The sequence below is a fragment of the Pelecanus crispus genome, chromosome 1 (assembly GCF_030463565.1).
Source record: "Pelecanus crispus isolate bPelCri1 chromosome 1, bPelCri1.pri, whole genome shotgun sequence".
Taxonomy (NCBI): Eukaryota; Metazoa; Chordata; class Aves; order Pelecaniformes; family Pelecanidae; genus Pelecanus; species Pelecanus crispus.
Window position 1 is genome coordinate 43251916 of NC_134643.1, and position 22333 is coordinate 43274248.

The window sequence follows — 22333 nt, forward strand, 5'->3', positions numbered from 1 at the left end:
CTTGGAGGTCCCCAAGCACTCTCTCAACAGAAAAGTCTGTGTGTGGAAAGAAAAGGACCAAAGTTTGGGTTCAGTACTAAAAGGCACTGCAAAGCTGCTCTTGTCTCTCTTTATGGAGGACCCCTACTACACCTTTCACAGGGGAAACAGACACCTTTATCTCTGGAAGAGGCATCTCTGCTACCCAGAGCCCCTAGGGCCACTTGACTTGCTCCTCAGCTGAATTACACGGTCTGGGAAAGAGAAAAGAGATTTTGTACTCAGAAGCAGATTTTAAAGTTAGCTAAGAGGCTAGCAGCACTTGCCCTCCAGCATTCCCTCTTGAGTACCAGATGTCCCCTGCTACCAATTCTGCTATTTCCAGGGGACAGACAGAGCACATTAAAACCACCTCTGTCACTCCATAACAGGAAAGGGCTTGTGTGGATGGTTTTGGACAGAGGGACAGGACAAGGAATAATGGATTTAAACTAAAGAAGAATAGATTTAGACTAGACATAAGAAAGAAATTTTTTACAATGAGGGTGGTGAAACACTGGAACAGGTTGCCCAAAGAGGTAGTGGAGGCCCCATCCCTAGAAACATTCCAGGTCAGGTTGGATGGGGCTCTGAGCAACCTGATGGAGTTAAAGCTGTCCCTGCTCACTGCAGGGGGGTCGGGCTAGATGACCTCTAAAGGTCCCTTCCAACCCAACACATTCTATGATTCTATGATTCTATGAAGGTCAGAGGGGATCAAGGCATGTGCTGTTGTCACTACACCCCTGGTCTACCTTTCCCTGCCTTCTCATGGAGGAGGAAGGGATTTTGAGAAATCCCTCTGGATATGACTTGCAATCCATCATCCTTAAGCTCATAAATGAGTATCCAGAAAGCTTCCACTCTTACATGTATTTTTTATGAGTGGGTTGGGTTTCTGGGAACAATGTGACTTCAGTTAGAGGTCTTTAATTCCAGCATCAACAGATTTTCCTTTAGAATCATTGGACATACTCTTTGTGATTTTTGGACCTGTAACCTGCAGTGGTTTTTTTTTTTTTTCTTCCCTCACCAAAGACATTGGTAAGTTCTGACTCTGTGGCTGGAAGTGGGAATGCAGAGTTTAACAATAGGTTGAGTTTTCTGTGATATACTCTGTGTGAGCCCTGTCATTGTTCATAATTATTGCTCAACACAATTTATAAGAGAAATGACAGTAATCTACATTTCCTCTAAAACTATTATCATTCTGCTATGGCACTAAAATTCAGCTGCCCTCAAGAAATATTTCAATAGGAACATCCATATATAATACATGTGTTCAATTTATTATTAATGCACTTCAATCTGAATCACAAATTCAACATGATGTCTGAATTTTTTCATACTCATTCTGTTCTGTGTCAGCTCTTATAACATGTTCATCATCATAGCATCTGAGCAACAGACCCATAGTGCATTAAGCAATGGACTTAAAAATCAGTCACACACTGTTTATCTTCTCAGCTTTGCCCCAGCAGTACAAGTCTGGATCATGTGGAACATTCAGTTTTGCTAGGGTTTTTATTTAGTTTGGTCTGATGCAGGTTTTCTTTTAAAATATTTGTATTTGAGCCAGTCAAAGCAATGGCTCTTAGCATCAGAGTAATGTGATGGACAGGTTAGTAACCATCCTCAGTTCCTGCACAATTAGTTTCACAGTCTTGGCTCAGCCATCAAGAAAGGCCCATGCCCGCAACAGGCAAGCCTCACCTCTGTGATAGAGAAAGCACCAGTCATCACTTAGCAGTTATCAGCTTTGGTCTTGATCCCAGCATGTCAGGACGTTTTGTAGATATTTGGGCCCAGGTTCAAAATAAAGATTAAAGCCTAGCAATTAGCTACAAGTCATAGAATCATAGAATCATAGTATCGTTTAGGTTGGAAAAGACCTTTAAGATCATCCAGTCCAACCATTAACCCACACTACCAAGTCTACTCTAAGCCAATCAAGGGTAGACTAGACTAAACCATGTCCCGAAGTGCCACCTCTACCTGTTTTTTGAACACATGTTAAGAAGTCCTATGACCTAATCTCATCTGTATGCCAAGCTGTGTCAGTGGCACCCTGAGCCTGGCTGCAGTGCAGGACTGATTGAGCAGTGAGTCAACTGTGTCCTGCTCACATGTTAGCATTAGCCTTAGGTTACCCAACGGCCATGAGATACTGGGGCAAATCCACAGGTGAGGGATCCTGCAGTGATGACATGGTGTCCCAAATCTGATCACTCCATACACAATCCCAGGAGAGATGCAGGGCATCGTTAGCACCTTGCCTGCATCCCTCTTTCAGACAGCGGAGCACCATCTCATGGGGACACAGCAACTGCCAGACTGCATCAGGCTAATACCAGTCCTCAAGTGCCTTTCATCTGATGAGCCAGCATCACACAGTTTTGGCTGGAAAGTTAAGCTTTCTCACCAGGCAAAACTGTTTCTAAAGCTCCTTGGGTCCCTTCCCAGCATTTCCCATTTGCTCCCATGGAGAGGAGTTTTAATAACACTGTTACCACCTGGTGAGGATAACGACTGTGCCACTGGGCATACAGAGCCAGTGGGACCATTAAGCTCAGATCCACATGCTTATCACTGGGATTCCAACAAGCCTTTTTGGGAAGCTGAGAAATAAGGAAAAATGAAGCCAGAAGCAACTCAGATGCCACACACTGTCATTTCCCTTTGCAGAAATCCAAGGAGCTACAGGGAAGTATAGATTTCAGAAGTGGTTGGCTCTTTCCTGGAGCACAGGGTATTTTGCTGTCAATGTAAATATTCCATTTATGACTGTCATCTTGTTATCCAGCTCCCATATGTTGTTCAAAAGGCACCCCTCGGTATAATTCCTCAGGCAGTCAGTAAAATACTAAAAATCCCACAAGTCAAGTTATGATTTGCTACAAAAGCACAGACACTATGTGCTATACACCAGCTGGAAGGAGTCCATAAGTACATTAAAGCATGCCTTTTGAAGTTCTTTGAGAACGTGAATGGCAAGCTAGTAATGCAATGATACTACTGAACAAATTCGCATGTGAGATTTCTTTACTTGAATGGAACAATCTAGCCAAATTATCTTTCAAACCTCTGAAAAGAAAACAAAACTTTCATGTGAGTAAGCATTTCAGAAGAATGCGGCTGAGCCAAATAATCATCATTCTGACACTCATAAAACTCACTTTAATAAAGACCTTGGCGCATATTACAATATTAATGCAGCTATAAGAAATGGGAAACAGGCTGAGCCTAACATCTCCCAGCAAGTCAGAAGCAAACCTGGGAGACAATTCAAGTACTCTGACTTGCAGGCTTCCTGTGCATCAGGCCAAATCTCCCCTTCTAAAGACCTGTGTTGCCATCTCCGCAGTATATCCCTGGGGTCACAAAGCATGCTGCAAGCCCCAGAAACCAAAAAGAGGAGAGAACAGCAGTTTGCACCCTAAAAGCCTGATCCTGCAAATAAGATGTGTATATCACTTTCTGCACAGGTGAGCCCACTGAAGGGCAGCCAGGTTGTATCTGCTTGCAGAACAGAAACCTCCCAGGACCAAGTCCTCTGTCTAACCTGAGCCAAGATCTCAACTGAGGCAAGGCATCACGAACAGATAGGAAGTCAAACTGAGAAGGGAGAAAAGAAGGAGAAAATGCTATCAGTAAGATGATAATATATTTACCGCAGTAGATTGAGAAGAGGTATATAGGAAAGCAGGTCTTGGTCAACAAGTATTTGATAAAAGCTGGAAAAAGGATAAATTTTAAAAGGCTGTATTCCACTAACAGGTTTTCATTCAGAAGGGCATTCTGTACAAGGTGGAGAAAGCCCAGCAGCAGCTCTTAGCTGCTGTAAAAATGAAGTTTATAAGGAAAAAGATGGATCAATGATCACAGCAGCAAGCCTGAGACCCTATCAGTTTCCCTTATGCCTGTCTGCAAGTTATATGCTTTCCACGCCTGTGAATCCCTTGTGCCAGACAGCCAGCCATTCCCCAAAATAGGCCAGCCTGCTGATCACTTCTTTTCTCCTAGCTGAATTTCTGTTCATGAAAGCCAGCTGTCAGTCAGGTGTTCCTATTAAATTTGTAGTTCAGAGTGGTCTGAGTGTTTTAAAAATTTACCAATGTTCCATTTGTGTGAAATCTCTCTATGATATTCTAAGGAATTATATTGTAGTTTATAAATATTTGATTAATGTGGTTGCTAAAATATTACCTTATCAGCTTTTCTCTATGCTACACCCTAATCAAGGGTTTAAGGTCAAAGTATATGGAGGTTGCAAGGGCCTGCTTTAGAGAGCATAATCTGCTGACAAGGAAGCTCAGGGAAGGCTGAGGGGATGGGGACTCAAGGACATGGGTGACTATCCTGGTTTCGGCTGGGATAGAGTTAATTTTCTTCCTAGCAGCAGGCACAGTGCTGTGGTTTGGATTTAGTAGGAGAAGAATGTTGATAACACACTGATGTTTTTAGTTGTTGCTGAGTACTGCTTATGCTAGTCAAGGACTTTTTCAGCTTCCCATGCTCTGCCAGGCACACAAGAAACTGGGAGGGGGCACAGCCAGAATAGTTGATCCAAACTGACCAAAGGGCTATTCCATACCATATGACATCATGCTCAGTATAGAAACTGGGGGGGAGGTGGCCAGAGAGCAGCGATCGCTGCTCGGGAACTGTCTGAGTATTGGTCGGCGGGTGGTGAGCAATTGCATTGTGTATCACTTGCTTCGTATATCATTATTATTATTATCATTATTATACTGTTACTATTATCATTACTATTTTACTTTATTTCAATTATTAAACTGTTCTTATCTCAACCCAGGAGTGTTTCTCACTCTTACTCCTCCGATTCTCTCCCCCATCCCACCGGGGCAGGGGGAGTGAGCGAGCGGCTGCGTGGTGCTTAGTTGCTGGCTGGGGCTAAACCACGACAGTGACCCACTTCCACATGCACAGAGACATCTTATTGTCCTCAAGATTTGACAACTGTACCTCCATCCCCAAATCTGAGCCCATGAAGCCTTTGTTGCATAATTGGGGAAGGGCTGCAACCTCTCGGCTGGTGATCTACCCAAGACAGGGAAAGCAGCTGGCATGCCTGAGGTGCTGTGCAGGCAGCTGCAAGGATTTACTGCTGGTGCTGGCAAATTGGACCCCTTTAGGGTTAGGAACCACTAAGCAGTGTCTTGGAGACTCTGGATGTTGGATGTAAGCACTAACAGTGGATCGGGCAAGTCAGGTGAGTACCTGAGTCCTTTCGTACACTGAGCTAAAGGTGAGACCAGAAGGGGGTATGAAACAACACCCCAGAGTGGTGGGTTTTATAATCTATGGATAAAGGTATGAGATTTCCCAAGGAAAAATCTTGTTGGACAAAACAGTACATATAATTATGTTAATGAATAACCCAACGATATGCAGTCTCCAGAGCCATTAAACATTTAATGCTGCTATTTCCAGGTTAATTTATGCTTGCCTGTTTTTTTCCCTGCTGTCTGATTATTAGTAAGCAGAAGCGACAGTCGCCCTTGAAAGAGAGATTCAGTTTGAAGCTGCCAGAATTTTCCTGAAGTGATTAAACATTTCCAGCAGATTTTTGTGAATGATCAGAAGGAGCTGAGTCACCTTATTGAAGAATTAGAAAAGGAAGCAATCTTTAAGCAATATCTCACAGAGATACCTTACAAGATCTTTATGTGCTCAAAGGGCATTATTTTGCAGTCTAGATTTTGATCATAATGATGATACACTAAGACACTTACAGTTGTGTTTGAAGTGCATCTAAAGTCAATGGGTCTTGCATAAGTGCATGCATTCAAGTGTACCTAACTACTCTGCTAGAAAGGGGTCATTGCTCAGAATTAAGATTTTAGATATTAGCCCTGACATTCATCTGGGTGGTCTGCAATCGTGACCAAGCATTTCTGGCAGAAACATGCACTGTGTAAGGGACTTACACACTCAATCTCAGAAGCAGTTTGCATCAAGTCAGAGCTAGTTAAATGATGGACGTGCCAAAATTTTAAGATAAAGGATGAAGCAGACAACTTCTCGATGCCTTGGCTGTGAGTAACTGTGGACAAAGACAATATCCTGAGTGGAAAAATGTAGAGGTTAAAATTGCCCTAAAAAGTTAAAATCTCTGGTGCCTTCACTAGAGTGGGTGTTGCCCAGGTGAGGAAGGATGCCAAAGACTCTAGAGAGATAACTGAGTCTTTTGGGGCTGATCTTCTTGCCCAGATCAGCAGCATAAGAGCAATTAATACGCAGAGGCTTTCAGTGGACTTGGGATGAAAATCCAAGCAAGAGGTCAAGAAGCTGAAGGAGTCCTGAAGTTTTATGACAGCAGAAGGCAATGATGATGGCACAAGAAGTGATAGTAAGAGGCTGTAAAAATTATATCAGGTGTTGGAGGAAAGGTAACTTCATTATACCAGTCCCCTGAACAGGCTAATCAACCCGTACTGACTGATTTTATTAAATCTTGAGAGTGCCCGATAGACCTTTTAACACCAACATGTGCTTTGTAGATATACTCTGAGCTCTCCATGGAGAACTGGGCAAATTTTACAACAATGTGAGTAAAACTGGAGATCAGCATCCTCCCGGGTACTTACATATACAGATAATGAAGGCCTTTGCTGATCATATTAAAAATGCTGAGACACTTTCTAGGAGACCAGTACTACCAGGAAATGACGAAAGTATTGCAGCTTCCAAAGGGTAGGACCAACCCCTGCACCTCCAGACAGGTGTGAGTGGGAAGCCCAAGAGGGGCTCGGTGGTCACAGACACCCGTACTTCAAGTACAGCAAACAAGGACCAGTACAAGACTCTGTCTGCAGTGTCCGATGAAAAGTGTGCCAGAGGTCAGACAAAAAGTGTGTGCAGATAAGGATGAGGCCTTGCAGAAGGAAATTAAAGCAAATAGCACCCCAATTAAATGCTACCTCGGGCATGTTCTCAGCCCTTTGCATCAGTGAGAGGCAGAGCTCTCAGTAGTGGATTTTTTTCTTTTCCTAGAAACAGAATGGTGTATCATTCCTTAATGCTTACAGAAAAATGCATTTAAAAGGCTGTGTGAGGGTCATTCAGGGATTGAAAAATTTCAGAGGGGAACCAGAGACATTTTAGATTGACCTCAGATGAACTGCGGCATTACAGAAAGTCTAAAGGTTTGTCACATATGCCAAAATACAAGACAAGTCAAACGAAACAGCCCATGTTGGTGGTGCAGAAAAGGGGAAAAACTTGCTGCCTGGAGCAAAGTAAGCATTGGTGTGTTTAACCTGGTGAAAAAAAATACTTCTTGTTTAGATCTATTTTTAAAAACTAGCAGAATCTCCTTTCTAGACCTGGATGTATGCTGTCAAATATTTTATGTGAGTTATCACTTTTTTTTTAATGCATTTATTAGAGACATACCCCTAAGAGTTTTTTGGATTTGCTTTGAACAAACACTTCTGTCACTGAATCTTACTGGCACTTCAGTTTAATCTGAGTAAAACTCATCTTTGTGCAGACTATGATATGAATTCAATGCACTATTTCAATCATCACAGTAAGAACAAGCAATTTTTAGGATAGTGGATATTTACTGCATTGGCATTTGAAGCAAAATGCAGAGTTGTGGATGCAGATGACTGTAGAAAAACGAACTTTTAATTCACAATAGTAATCTTTATTCCAGAAATGTTAGTCCACTGAGGGATCTTATTGTTATAATCAATCACAAATAACCACAGACAGATGAAATATGGAACACTCACAGACTCCATGGATTTCATGCTCACAATAAGCCACATTCCGATCTGTTTTCTTATGTTAGATAATTTTCCCACGTTATCAATATGAACATTTTTGGAGCAGGAGCAACCTTACAAGAAGAGGAGAATAAGAATTTGGTGCAGAATGTATGCCTAAGATTTCATCCATAGACTTTAAATATATTAAAAAATATATCTATCACTTTTCCCCCAGATCCATTCCAGAAGATCATTTTCTGTATTTGTTTAGATCCTCAAAAGCAGTAAGAAAGGCTAAACTTTGAAGCTGAATTTTTAGTCCTGAATTATTAGCTTTTCATTTACTCCTTTACTGTTTTTCACTTTCAGAGCTGGACAGGTAATCTAGATTTCCTTTCAGAGTTACATTTCTAGGACATTAATCTTTTCAGGGGCAGACTTTGGATGGGTGGGTTACAGTAAAACTTTGAGACTCAGCATGTTATTTTTCTCTTGCATCTTTGCTCGTTTTTTCCTGCTCTGCTGTCGTGGTTTAGCCCCAGCCAGCAACTAAGCACCACGCAGCCGCTCGCTCACTCCCCCTACCCCATTGGGATGGGGGAGAGAATCGGAGGAGTAAGAGTGAGAAACACTCCTGGGTTGAGATAAGAACAGTTTAATCATTGAAATAAAGTAAAATAGTAGTAATAATAATAACAATATAATAATGATAATAACAATAATAATATACAAAGCAAGTGATGCACAATGCAATTGCTCACCACCCGCTGACTGATACCCAGACAGTTCCCGAGCAGCGATCGCTGCTCCCTGGCCAACCTCCCCAGTTTATACACTGAGCATGACGTTATATGGTATGGAACAGCCCTTTGGTCAGTTTGGGTCAACTATTCTGGCTGTGCCCCCTCCCAGTTTCTTGTGCACCTGGCAGAGCATGGGAAGCTGAAAAGTCCTTGACTAGCATGAGCAGTACTTAGCAACAACTAAAACATCAGCATGTTATCAACATTCTTCTCCTACTAAATCCAAACCACAGCACTATGCCTGCTACTAGGAAGAGAATTAACTCTATCCCAGCCGAAACCAGGACATCTGCACAAGGACTTGTTCAAATTTCAAAGATGCCTGCTCTTGGCACACTGTATATTAACCAGGGGCTTTTGATGTCTGCAAATGGCAGCATTCATGAATGCTTTTTCCTGCAATTCTGTTTTTCTTAATCTTCAGCTCCAGTCTTCTATTATAAGTAATAAATATTTACGTCATCTTGCATTAGTGCTCTTCATATCTTTGCAATTTCGAATGAAAATTTCACTGGGCCACTCTGGTTTGAAAATGTGAAAGCAGCTGCCATTTTGATTCTGTTTTGAGGAAAACAACAAAAATGTGCTTGAGGCCAACCTGCAAGCCACTGTGCACCTTCATGTGCATTTTCTAGAAAAGTCATATTTCTAAACTTACCTTGCTGCTGATGAGGAATTTGTGAAACGTGAGCAGAAGCTCAAAGGCTGCATATAAAGCAATATGCAGCATTCGCAGCCCCTCTGTCTGACTCATTCTATCAAAGCCATTTACACCCTTCTTCTGGTAGCCAAGAGAGTTACATTTGTACAAGGTCTCCATGCTGAGAGGCAGAGTGAGACATAAAAACACATAAAATGAAGAAGGGTTATTGTCCTTGTACTTGTCCTCTTTATCTCTTAGTTGTTCCTCCTGCAATTCAACTTTGCTCTGACCATGAGTATGATGGCAACAATCTGGATCTTCTCACATCTGCAGTCAAAGGTCAAAGAGGACCTTGATCCTGGGGGACCTTCGGATGTGTGTTATACTGGTCTCCCAAGTTTTGCAGTCGATAAACCAGTGTCAGCTTTCTACACTGGCCATGAGCCACCAGGTTTTCTTTTCGGCAAACTGTAAATGAACTTCTGATGTAGCCAATTTGCATGAGATATTGTTTATAAAGTTCTGAAAACAAGCTGCACTGAGGTTTGGGCAAGGTCGACAGAAACGCAAATCTTTCTCATCTTTTCATAGGTGTAGGGCTGGGGTTTTTCTTTTCTCTTTGTTTTTCCCCCAGTACATAGGCAAGTTTGTTGACATTGCTCCATAATATCCTGACTGGGGAGCAGCCCCACATACAGCTGATTTGTGTTCTTTGTTCTGGCCTGCCAAGCACCCCCCCCTCATCTTTCATCCCTCCTTGTTACTGTGCGGTGGGCAAACACCATGTGCTCTCGTAGTGCTCATACCGCTTTCATCAGCAAATTTCAATTACTTCGTTTGAAACTGTGCTCCTAACGCTACATGGCAGGAAGAAATGTCTTCCCTAAAAAAAGATTGGCTATGATGTGAATAGAAGAACATATGAGGCATTCAGGATTCATGTCAATTAGGAGTGTTTGAACATGTTTATACCAGTTAGGGTTGTTTGAATATTTTAATGACTGCTGGGGTTTTTTTTGTGAAAATGTTTGTGTGTGTCACACATTTGCAGTAGAAGAGCTCATCTCTCTGGAGCACTCATTGCCTGCTCAGATTCAGCCTATGCAGAGAGTCAGCGTGACAAGCAGTGTTAACCTCTGCACAGTTAAAATAGGACCGATGTGTGGGGCACTGTGCTGTTCCTCTTCAGAATGTGCATGTGTCCCAACCGATGAGTCAAAGCTACCACATCAGAAACAGCTTACCCAGAAGCTAAAGCAGATTCAGCAAATGTTTATTGATATTAATGACAGCTGAACACAGTCTCAATGGAAAGGGCTAATACATATGGGATCTGAAAATAACTTAGTTGAAATGGAAGTTCAGTGAAGACCTTTTGTGCAACATACTACTTTCAGCTTGCCATCATAGCTTGTTAAAAATCGTTCGTGTTAATACCACTCTATAATGGCTTTCACTAAGTGTTTGATACATGAAGGAGGAAAGCAAAAAGGTTAAGAACCCTTAACTCTGGACACCACCCACACAACCGGGTTGCTGCCATAGCTTCTTTCATTATTGCCTGGTAATATATTATGTTATTGCTTCTTTACACGTTAGCAGTTAAAAATTAGTGTTGGGAAAATCTGTATCTCCCCAGTGTATAGCAGTCCCTGTACTCCAGAAGAGAAAGTCATATATTTTGATAGTGTAAAATATTAAAAGAAAGTAAAACAGAATTCTTTTTTGAGTTTTCATTTAGATGGGAAAAAAATTAACTCAGTGTGATCAAGATGATGAAAATACAATATCAGTCATTTGGGATGATTATTGAAAAGAGTTACTTTTGTTACTATTGTAGTTTGATTGCTTATAAACAGTAAATAGGAATCTTTCTGATGAAAGACTCAGGAGATGAAAACTAAGGAAGTGCACTAATGAACATCCATTAGATTACATGAATTTTGCTTCCTTAAATTATTTATGCTGGGATTTCCCTGTCAACATAATTTTTGGACAACCATTATATTAAACAGTGTTCCAAAGCTACACAGCGCTGCTTTGCAAGTATAGCTTTTCTTCATCCTTGTTCCTTTTTCTCTGGAAAAAAGAAAGTGCTGATAAATTCATTTGTAATCCAGGTCCACAGAGAAGGGCTTCCAAAGGCAGAATGAGTTTGTCTGAATTAAAGCCGGTAGCAGGTTGTGAAGTGCCCATACACTGAGGGAATGGAGTCTGTGGGGATGCTGCCCAAGAGCCAACGTGTTGAGAGAGCATGTCCTGAACTGCAAACACCTTTCCCTAGAAGGAAGGGATGCCTCCTGCCGTGGCTTCGCTGCCTTGGGGCACGGAGAAGTCTAATTTAGTGGTGCCGGCTGCCAGGCAGGGTTGTGGCTTCCCTGTGGTTTCTGGGCAGCTGTGTACGATGCAACAGAAACCCCTGGCACAACTTGCTAGCCCAGATAGCTCTAGAAATTCAGTGTTAAGTTCTAAAATGTGCAGTCAATTTGCATACTTATTGGTCACTGCACTCACACTGTCTGATGAGAAGGATAAAATTCCCTTTTTGGGGGGAAGAGAGTTTTATTTTGTTGCATGTTAGTGCAGCATGACAGAGGAATTAGCGGTCTCTGGAGCTCCCAAGCCCTGGCAGTGCCTCAGTACTCACGGCCCGACTGCAGCCTTCTCATCTGCAGCTTGGCGTGTGGCAACCCTCCTGAGTGACCTGTGACCAAAGAGACTAGCAGCTTCTTCACAGCAGTTGTGTTTGTCATGCATACAAGGAAAGGCTTTTTCCAACTACATCTTATCCTCCTTTACCCCCAGGGTCAGCACAGGGCTGAGAGTACCAAGTCACAGCTTGCCCATGCAGAGTACCTTATACACAAAGCATCTTTCAGAAGTGGATAAATAATATTACCCCCATTCATTTGTTTGTTTTAAAGAAGGAAACAGGCCCAGTCACTCAACATTTAAGCTAAGACAATGCAATAATTTAATGACCAACGTTGGAGTAACAGAGCTCTGGTTCCCATGTCTGGAGCAGATCCATTCAGTCTGCCAGATCCGGAAGCATTTAGGAACCTGCACTCCATTCATTTCAGTGAATCCCAGGGTCCTAAATGCTAGCATCTTGGCTTTTATCCATTGGTCCCTGCTGTTTCTCTTTCCCTGGCTAAAGAATAGAACAGCCTGACTTTTTCACCCAAGTGAGCTTGCGTGGACCAGCAGCGGGGCAGAAGCTTGTAGGACCAGAGCACCCACACTTGAAACCCCAGTATAGCCAGGAACCACCTTTCTCTGTGGATCCACGACTTCTGACACAGAAGAAACATGAAATCAAACACTGGTAGGAGGGAGAGCTCCTGGGATCCTTCCTTGCACGTTTGACAATAGGCCTGTTGTCCATAAAACCCAGTACCAGTACTTGTTTATTTTTTGTTTGAATCCTTTGAGAGGGGAGGCGGTCACCTGTACAATTTTAGTATGCTTTTTAACAGAAACCCATTTGAAGTTATGTAAAATTAATTCAGAAACACTGGTGGTCTTGCAATCCTGATGAGGCTAAAGACCACATGCAGCTGTGAAACTGTGAGCCAGCACTCGCATTTCAACGTCAGCTGCTATGCTTTTGATGTCTCCTTGAAACTGCCTCAAGTTGGTCTTGAAAGAGAAAATAGTGTTGCAAAAAAAAAGGAAAAAAAGGAATTCCAATGTAGAAGCTAAATTGGATATTTAAGCCTGACTAATTGGAGGCAAAAACATCCAAGCAAACAAACAAGCCCTGCTATCACCTTAAATACAACCACAATCAGGTTCTAGGAGAACATGTAAAAGTGGAAATACTCATCGTTTGAGATAAAGACAGTTCAATAAGTAAAAGAAAAAACAACAAAAAAGAAAAATAAAAGAAAAAAAACCCCAAAACCAAGAAAAACAAGTGGTGCAAAAAACCAAAAAAATTTGCTCACCACCAGCCAACCAATGCCCAGCCCGTCCCCAAGCAACAGCAGCCCTGGCAAGCTCAACCTTCCCCCGCAAGCTTTTGCTGCTCAGTATAATGTCATAAGGTGATCTGGGACATCCCTTTCATCAGTTGGGGTCAGCTGTCCCAGCTGTGTCCCCTCAGAACTTCTTGCGCAGCACCAGCCTGCTCCTGGCAGGGCAGTCTGAGAAGCAGAAAAGGCCTTGACCCTCTGTAAGCGCCATTCAGCAACAGCCAAAACATGGGTGTGTTATCAACACTGTTTTGTTCGTAAATCCAAAAAATGTCCCATATGAGTTGCTATGAAGAAAATTAACTCTGTCCCAGCCAAAACCAGTGCAATCCCTTGTGCAAAATGTGTAATAACAACTGCATCTCTAGGGGTCTAGAGTCCACACCTAGCCCACGGAGCAATTTAACAAATCTTGCCTTATGCTTGACCATATTGTTTTGGGCTGGTTGTGGTGACAAATGTACTTGGTGTCGTCTTCACAGTGACACTGCATTACATAGAGCATCAGGGAAGGAAGACAGAACCTCATTAAGGCCAAAAATGCACAGTGGTTTCTCGTTTTCCAGCTGCTGGGGATGCACAGGGGGTAAGCTGGGGCAGGAAGGAGGAGAAGAACTAGTGGCTGCAGTGATGCATGGGAGAGAAGGGTCTCCCCCTACCCAGGCCACCCGAGGCGCAAATGCTTCTCTGTGCCCTCATCCTGGGGGATGCTCTGTGCTTTCCATTGGTCTGTAGGAGCCAAATCAAGCCCCAAAAGAGAAAATGCGGGGACTGGGGAGGAGTGAGGTACTGCTTTGTGGCAAAGGGCCCAATATCTCTGGCTGTGAGCCCAAGGGGATGTGCAATGGGCAGTGATGCTGCACCCCGCTGGACCACCCCATACCTGTGCCCAAGCCCTGGTGGCAGCTCTCCCCACTGACCTGCAGCCTCTGCAGCTGCCTACCTCCTTGTGCAGCACAGCTCGCTCGCCTCCTGCCCACACCCAGAGCCCCAGCAGATGAGGACCAGCTGGATTTGGCCACTGAGACTGATTTGGGATATACTGTCTCTAGCCCTCACAGCGTGGTCCACATCCAACAGATCCCTTGGATGTTGGTGCAGGCAGGCCAATGCGTGCACACAGAGACCATCCAGTGCACATCTGTCCCCCTCTCAGGCCTACCTGGACCTGCATGACCCTCCAAATCCACCCACCTACCCAACAGGAAAAAACATGAACTCCTTTTCTATCTCTGAAAAAAAAATCATTTACAGCTGATCTCCCAAAGGCGTACTCCTGCAGAGAGATTTGGAGAAGATCCCCTGCCTCCCACTGCCTTGTGCTGTGAGGTACAATTTACAGTTTATACCGAGCACATGATATTGTAAAACACCAAGATGTGGCATTATTCAAACATTTTTGTGATGATGCGACTATTCTGCAAAGCTGTGGAGGCGAAGGGGAAGGGGGAGAGGGCTGTGACGTGTTCGGCGCTCGCCGCACAGCTCTGCTTCCCTGCCAGCAACTCTGCAAGCAAAGCCCACCACACAGGGGAAAACACCCTCATTAAATCCTCAGGACAAGAGGACACAGACACGTGCTGCAGCTGCATTGTGGCTGTCACATAACGCTGCTTCTTGGCCAGACAGCTTGTTCCAGCTGACTCGCTAAAACTTCTGTCAGGGATTGCACAGTTCAGCGTTAAGGTTTGAATGCTGTTACACTTAGCCCGTGCACCACCCGCTGGGTCTCAAACAGGGTGGCCGGCTGCAGGGGTGAAATCAGATCCAGGACCCGAAAGGGTGTTGGCAATGCTGTTGGCAATGCAGGTGTAACACCAGAGCTGTGCCCTGCAGAGGGTGTCCACACAGCTCAGTGGGCTGGGACAGGCTTTTCAGGGAGGCAGGGAATTAAATCCCAGTGCTGGCCATAGACAGATGCTGGCACCTCTCAGCTCTGCATCCTGAAACCTTTATGGGGAGCCAGGCAGCTGCAGTCCCAGCCCCTTCCTTTTAGGTTAGACATGGTAGCAACAGCCCCACTGAGGTAAAGGCAGTCCCACAAATCACCCCAAGGACCTGCTGTGAACTACAGACCATTAATTCGGAGCATCTCCGTTCCTAAACATATGTCTGCCTCCCCTGCCAGACGTTACAGAACATCTCACCTGAAAACTTGGGGAAGCATGTAACACAGTCTGTCTAGTATTTTTAAATAGACACAGGCAATGCAGGAATGACTGAATCAAAAACTTACCAGTTACTGCCTAAAGATTCAAATACAGATAAGTGAAACAGGCTTCCTGGTAATAGGGACAATAGAAGTCTAGAAATTATGTCCCATTTGAAAGCTACTGAGGACTATGAATAAAACTTAATGAACAGCTTTTGTCTAGGACTAGAATATAAAAACTTTTCTTAAAGTAAATTCTTATAGTTACCTTTGAGGGATGTTTATTCCCTGACATCAATTTAGCTAATGCACCTATTTTCATTGTATTTATCTTCAGGTCTGAAGGAAATTCGGTATTACAGTAAGCCTTAAAAAAAGGCAGAAAGAATCATGTCAGTATTTGTCATAATTTTTGATAAATTACCATATATTCAGCACTCCAATCATTCTGCTCAGTACTATTATATTGATTGGTAAATCAATAGTTCAGTGAATATGTGGTTGGAAAGTCTAATTTCTGAATTTGGTTTCTAAGCAATCATCTCTATCAGTTTTCTGGCATGTCCCTCTGCAGTGTCCCTGGCACTGGCCATATTCCAGTTGCAAACTGCTCTTCATTGACAGCTGTGCTGCTTTTAGACAGCACTTTGTGGTTGCAAAATTTAATGGTCCCAGCTGTGGTGGCTATACAAAAGGAGCTGCAGAGAATTGCAAATTCGAGCTGGGCCGGACCCAACTGCATAAGGCAAAATCTCCAACAAGTTTTAGTCTGCTTCACAAGAAAACTCCTCTACCCTTGTGATTAAGATCCAAATTCACTTACCTTTTCCCTTCCCAGCAGCTGTCAGGCAGGCTACAGCCGCACTGTAATGAGGAGACAGGCAAAGGAGGCACGTGGGCAAGTCCTGAATATAGGATGGGCAGAGTTGAAGCTAGGAAAGCTGCAGAAGGCAGAGAGCAGTGAAGACGTGCAAAGAAAACAAGGGAATAATCTACATAGTGGGTTCAGGAGACTGCAGAAGAAAATAAAGCAAACAAGTAACATGAACTTTGTTTAAAGCTTCTCAGATAGCCAGATGCTCTTCCATGAAGTGTTTCTGTAGTACACCTGGAGCTCACATGATAGCATGGTTTCAGTCAGAGATGTAGTTCTTACAACAAAAAAAAGAGAAGAAAGCTTGGGAGTCAGTGGGGACATGTCAGTCCCACGTACACCTGAGCACGAGCCACCTCACGGGCAGGCTCTGATTGCACACTCCCTTCCTCTTCTGAGAAGAACGCAAGTGCTACAAACTGTTTCTGGGGCAGTGGATGGGAAATGTTCATGAAGTAGCCTTGGCACCACACATCTGCGCGAGCAGGCAAAGCACGGGGGGCAGGCACCAGAGCAGGGGCACATTGCCTCTGCACTGAGCCTCTGCCCCTGCGCCAGGAGGGAGACAGGTCCAGCTACTTTTTCTGTCCACAGGCACTCGCAGAAATCAGTTTGACCCATGCTGAAAGAGGTATCTAAGATACGGGTAAAATAACTTTCTGGTCATGCTTGATCCATCTTCTTTAGCTCTGGAGAAACCAAGCAGCTTGCTTGGAGTAGGCACCAGGCATGCATGGGACAGAGGTGGTGCCACACACCCTGCGGGTGAGTTGGGTGTGGAGGTGACAATCACCTTCTCCTCCTCACCCCTGCACCAGGGGAGGGAGGTCGAACCTTCTAGCCACAGCGTGAAGCCCTGGGCACTCGCACAGGCTGTTCTGCTGCAGCAGCTGGTGGAGGATGGAGAATACGGGAATGGGGCACAGATAACAGCTGCAGCTGCATATCCTTATGGCTACTTGTATTCAAACCAGATTCGGTGACCACCACAATAAATGGTGTTATTATTATTATTATTATTTCAGCTGAAAGATGCTTTGATACAAAGATGTTGTCGATAAATGTCCTGGAAATGTCCATGACGTAAACCAGTTGCTTCCCAAGACCTAGTCTTGCTTAAGTAAACCAAGGACTGATTTGCCATTCATTTCAGTGAGGCCATTTCATGCTGGGAACTTGTTCAGATAATGTCCTGTACTGAGAAAACTCTTCAACAATTACAGATGAACCTATTAAGTTTGTGCATAGGTTCTTCCCTGAGCTCAGTCCTAGTGCTGTTAAGCTCCATTATTCACAGATTTAAAGCAAACTCATCAAGGGTTAAGAAGAGATTATAAACAGCAGTAACTAAATAATTTTTTTTGCCATGATTTCCAACCAAAACTAAGAAGACGAGTTTCAGAACTGGAAAAGTTACAGTCAATGTTAAGACACTGACATAGGGAAAGCTGCATATTTTTATTTCTGGGTGGTCACAGTTACATGCAGCAGATTCCGTAAGAGTTCAAGAAAACTGTGTCCCTCAGTGCTCCCTCTACCCCTCTTTCCAGTGTTCCAGTTCAGAAGAAACCTGATTTCTCATGCTGGCAAAATGCAAAAAGTACTACTAAATAATGGCATTGTTTTAAAACTTTCAGAGTGCCAAACACTGCGTCGTACCAACAACATCCATAGGCATGAAGAAATAAGATTTTCATAAAACCCTGGTGCTGCATTTAATTACAAAGCAAGGAAATCCCTGTAAGAAACTGAAAATCCATTCTATATTTAGCATCAGCCTAATAGGATAATGTGGCTACGGTTTACTATTCTTCAGATTGATGGAGGTTTGCATTGTTTTGCTGCAAAGGCCAAGCTTCTTAAATAAGTCTGATCTTGCTGCTTTTGCAAATAAGCTGTCTTAAGGTCAAGGGAAACAACTTCCACTTTCTTCTTTTGGTAGTTCATTACCTTATGCAGGTCTAACGCTGCTCTGAGGAGGCCAACACGAAACCGTCTGCTTTCCATGTTTTAAAGGGTGCCTATACCATTCTGCAAGACAAAGATGGATTACAGCCATCTATTACAGCCTCAGTATTTCCCAAGCAATATCTTTTTCTTCACATTACACCTCATGTTTACAGTCCTATAGGAGTCACAACCATTCTATAGAGAAAACATTTGACTTAAAATAGTACTCTCTGATGTGCCCTAGCATCTTATCTCCAAATCCCATTTGGGGAGACAACTGAGAGCTTCATGTGATAGCAAAATGCAGCGATGCTCTACCCAGATGCAGAAGATAAAATGAACACATCCCAAAAGGTTCAGTATAGCTTAGCTGTGGCCCTGGTTTTAAACCGATCTCCTGTCTTCCACCTGCAAATAATACAGGACATGTTAAATGAAATGCATAAAATTTTTGGTGCCAAATTTTCAAAAAGTGTCCACCTCCAATTTCTTTTTTTTTTTATATATGCTAGAATATTGCCATCTGTGAATGTGAAGCTGTGAAAGTATGAATCTGAAATCTGTCAGCTGTTCATCAACATGCTCATGAGAAAAAAATGCAAGTGACAGAAGGCTGGGTTTTGGGGAGGAGGTTGCAGAGGGCAAGGGAAGCACAGATATTTTGCCAGAAGGCAATGAGAAGCCGCACGTAGACTGTGCCGTGGAGCCAGAAGCTCTGCACCAATCGCACCTGCTGGAGCGCACCCCAGCATTCCTGCAGAGTCGACGTGTGACAGATCCCCATCTCTGGGGCCAGGAATGAGACACCTCTGCAATTTTAACAGTTCCCAGGGATATTCAGTTAAGTAGGAGGGAAATGCTGGTAATGGCACACCAGCTAGGTACCCAACACCCAACACTAACATCTCAGTATTTGCTCATGAGCTAACTCTCAACTTTAAAACCCACCATTTTTTAAATAACTTGTCTCTTTAGAAATTAAATAAATAACAAGTATTTCCAAGGGGAAAATAATGTATTATAAAAATATTAATGTTTCTGATAACTTTAACCTGATAGAAACCTTTGCTTTTTTTGTAATTTGTTCTCATTCAGTTAGTACTCACAGGCTCTATTATGGAATCGTTCAAGCCACTGCTTGTAATACAGCATACTAATATATTAATTTTCCCTTTCTAGTAACAGTTTTCCATTCCAATTTCCTTTATCTGACTTCTGCATGATATATTCTGATGATAAAATGCCCTCCTCTTTCATATAGTTAATTCATTCATAACTTTTAAAATTCATGTCTTCACATTAAATATGCTGGCAAGTTTGCTCATGTCAGATTGGTCCCTGCTCCCTCTAGTTTTCAGTAACCCATCTGAACAGAGGCTTCCTTAAATTTCCTTCTCTTTCAACAGTTTTAATTTAATCCAGACTTTTTGTAAGAGAACTTTTAGGAACAATAATTGTTTCACACATGGAAAAGCCCTCTGACATACAGCATTATATTAATTATCATTAGCTGCATGCTTCTTAGCAGTTCTGGCACCAGTTTACAGTACACGCCTATAACACTTGTAATACAGTGTCTCAAAATTAGCTGGAATAGCAACATGTTCTCAGTGCTGAATGAGGCCCCATAAGAACACTAACTGCGTTCAATGTCCAAAGGTCCCATAATCTACTCATATCCACCATACGTCACAGCTTTTAATCTCTGCACCAACCTTCCTGTTGCACTAGTTTATCTTTCAAAAAGATGCTCATTTTTGACATTTTGACTTTACAACTTTTAAAGGCAAACAAGCAATAGCCCTTGGTAAATTGTCTTAATGGATGCATTGCTTCTAAACTCATTGCTTGCTTAACTCTATCTAGTTTTGACTTCTAACCCTCAAGTGTTACTTATAAAAGGACCAGATAAGTTTTTGGACTCTTAAAGCAGGCCCAGAAATGCCCACAACCACCCCTTGGTGAGTATTTGATCCCCAGGACACCCACACTCACACAGCATCTTCCAAAACTCCCTCCTCCAGGTGCAGTTTTGCTTCTGCAGGGCTGAAGACCTCTGGGAGCTCAGATAGATCTGCTCTGCGTAAGAACACCACACTGTGAAGACACCCTTTACAAAAGATCATTGTACCTACTTATTTTTAAAGGATGGCCAAAAGAGGAAGTGGATGTAAATGTGCTGCCCATCCTCTGCATAGTGTCTGAGACATAACTGCATTACCCTGAAGAGTGAAGTCTAGGTTCAAAGCCTTCCTCAGTCTGAGAAAGTTAAACCTTGGTGGCCTACCTCCCATGAAAATGCACTTTCACCCCTTCTTGGGCCCAGAAGCAGGGGAATAACAGGAGGGGGCTAGTCTTTGAGGGCTGATGGTTAAGCCAAGTCATCATCTTAGAACAGTCAGATTTGGGTTGTAGTCCCAAGACACATGAATTGTTAATGGTCTCACCATCAGCTTGTCCTCCAGGTATGTCTTAAAAAAAAAAAAAAAAAGCATTTAAACATGGGCTTGGTTCACTAGGGGAAAAATAAGTAGCTGCAATCAGGATATTCTGAACTCAAGGTCCTGTGTTGGAGGAGGTCCATCCAGGCTTAAGCTCCTTACCATCCAGACACAGTAGAAGATGTCAGACACCTTCTGGCTATCAGTGTTTTCTACAGTCTTACCCAACACAATGCACAACCCTGTCTGCATCCCATCTGGGGCTCCTCGCTGTCCCCATGTAGCACTGAGGAAAGCCAAACACCTCTCTCTGGGTGCTTGGGGCAGACATCAGACCTGTGTGACTGGAGCTCACTGTGATCCTTGTCCTGGCTAACCACTACACCTCTTCTTCATGTGGGTACTGCTCACAGGTCACAGTACAGACAATTTTTAACCTTTGGGCAAACTCAGCACATTGAGCTTTCATGATATGTTACTATAACCCATCTTCCAAAACTTGAACACCTCTTGGTCCTGTTTTCTGGAATCTTTCTTACATTCCAGCACCCTTTCCAAAATACTGTAGTAACAGCCTCTCAGATCATGTGTACAGCTCTACTAGCTCCCTCACCCCTCTCAGACACTCTGCTTGTGTATTCAGGGATTTCACTGGTTGCCCCAAATACAATATGTGATTAGGATTTTTAAGCAACCATTTATCATGTCCTTTTTAGGTTGCCTTCACACCAGGATGCAATAAAACTGCTTTGAGCCTGATAATATCTAACCCAATTATAACTTCTGCATGAGGCATGGGGTCATTAACAAGAAGGAAGATTTTAAACTGTTTTAGAAGCCAGCTCATGCTAGTTTTTTAATTAGCTCCTCATGTACTCCAGGAAACTGGTTTGAGAATTGGGATGGCCAGTGGCAGGCAGGGGACCGATACAGCTAAAGAAAGCGCATGAGCCACTTCAGAAGATATGTTCCAAGTTCCTCCCCAGGTCTTTTGCCTTTTATTCTCCAAATCAGGTATTACATTTCCACTGGTTTCCACCAGGATTGTGCATGCACCTTGACATGTTCACAGAAGTTCCACGATACAGAGTTTCACAACTGGGACAGGTCCCTACAATCGGGACACCAGGGTGACAAAACAGATTCTGGAGAATTTCCCACTGAATAGGATGGAGAGAACATAATTACCACATCGTAGCACTACAATGCCTCATAAACATAGAATAGACTAGATCCATTTACCACAAAAATCACAGAAAGTAACTGATCAAAGAATATCTCTTTTATGTAAAATATACATTTGTAAGATATAATTTTAATACATCTTTTATAGTTATTGATGTTGGGTTTGCAACACTTTGAAATAAAAAAAAAAAACCCTAAATATTCTTGCTGCCAGAATTTTATTTCTCACAATACTTATAGTTTGAGGTAACAATGAAAGAAGACTGTGCTGTGAACAAAGTTGGTGATGTTTGTCTGCAGTCATATTTCTGTTATCAAAGTGAAAAGTAAACTTAAGACTTGGCACATAAACTAGAATTCAGACAAATATAGGTCATGGCAAACTGAGAAAGCAAGGACTTATGCAAACCTACTCTGTTCATATTTGTGACCTTTGCAAAATATACCATTATTATGACAGAAGTCAAGACAGATGTAGTTTACATCACTATCATTATTAAGTGTGTGTCTTTGTATGATCCACAGCACAACTTACTGCAGGAACCAGGAAT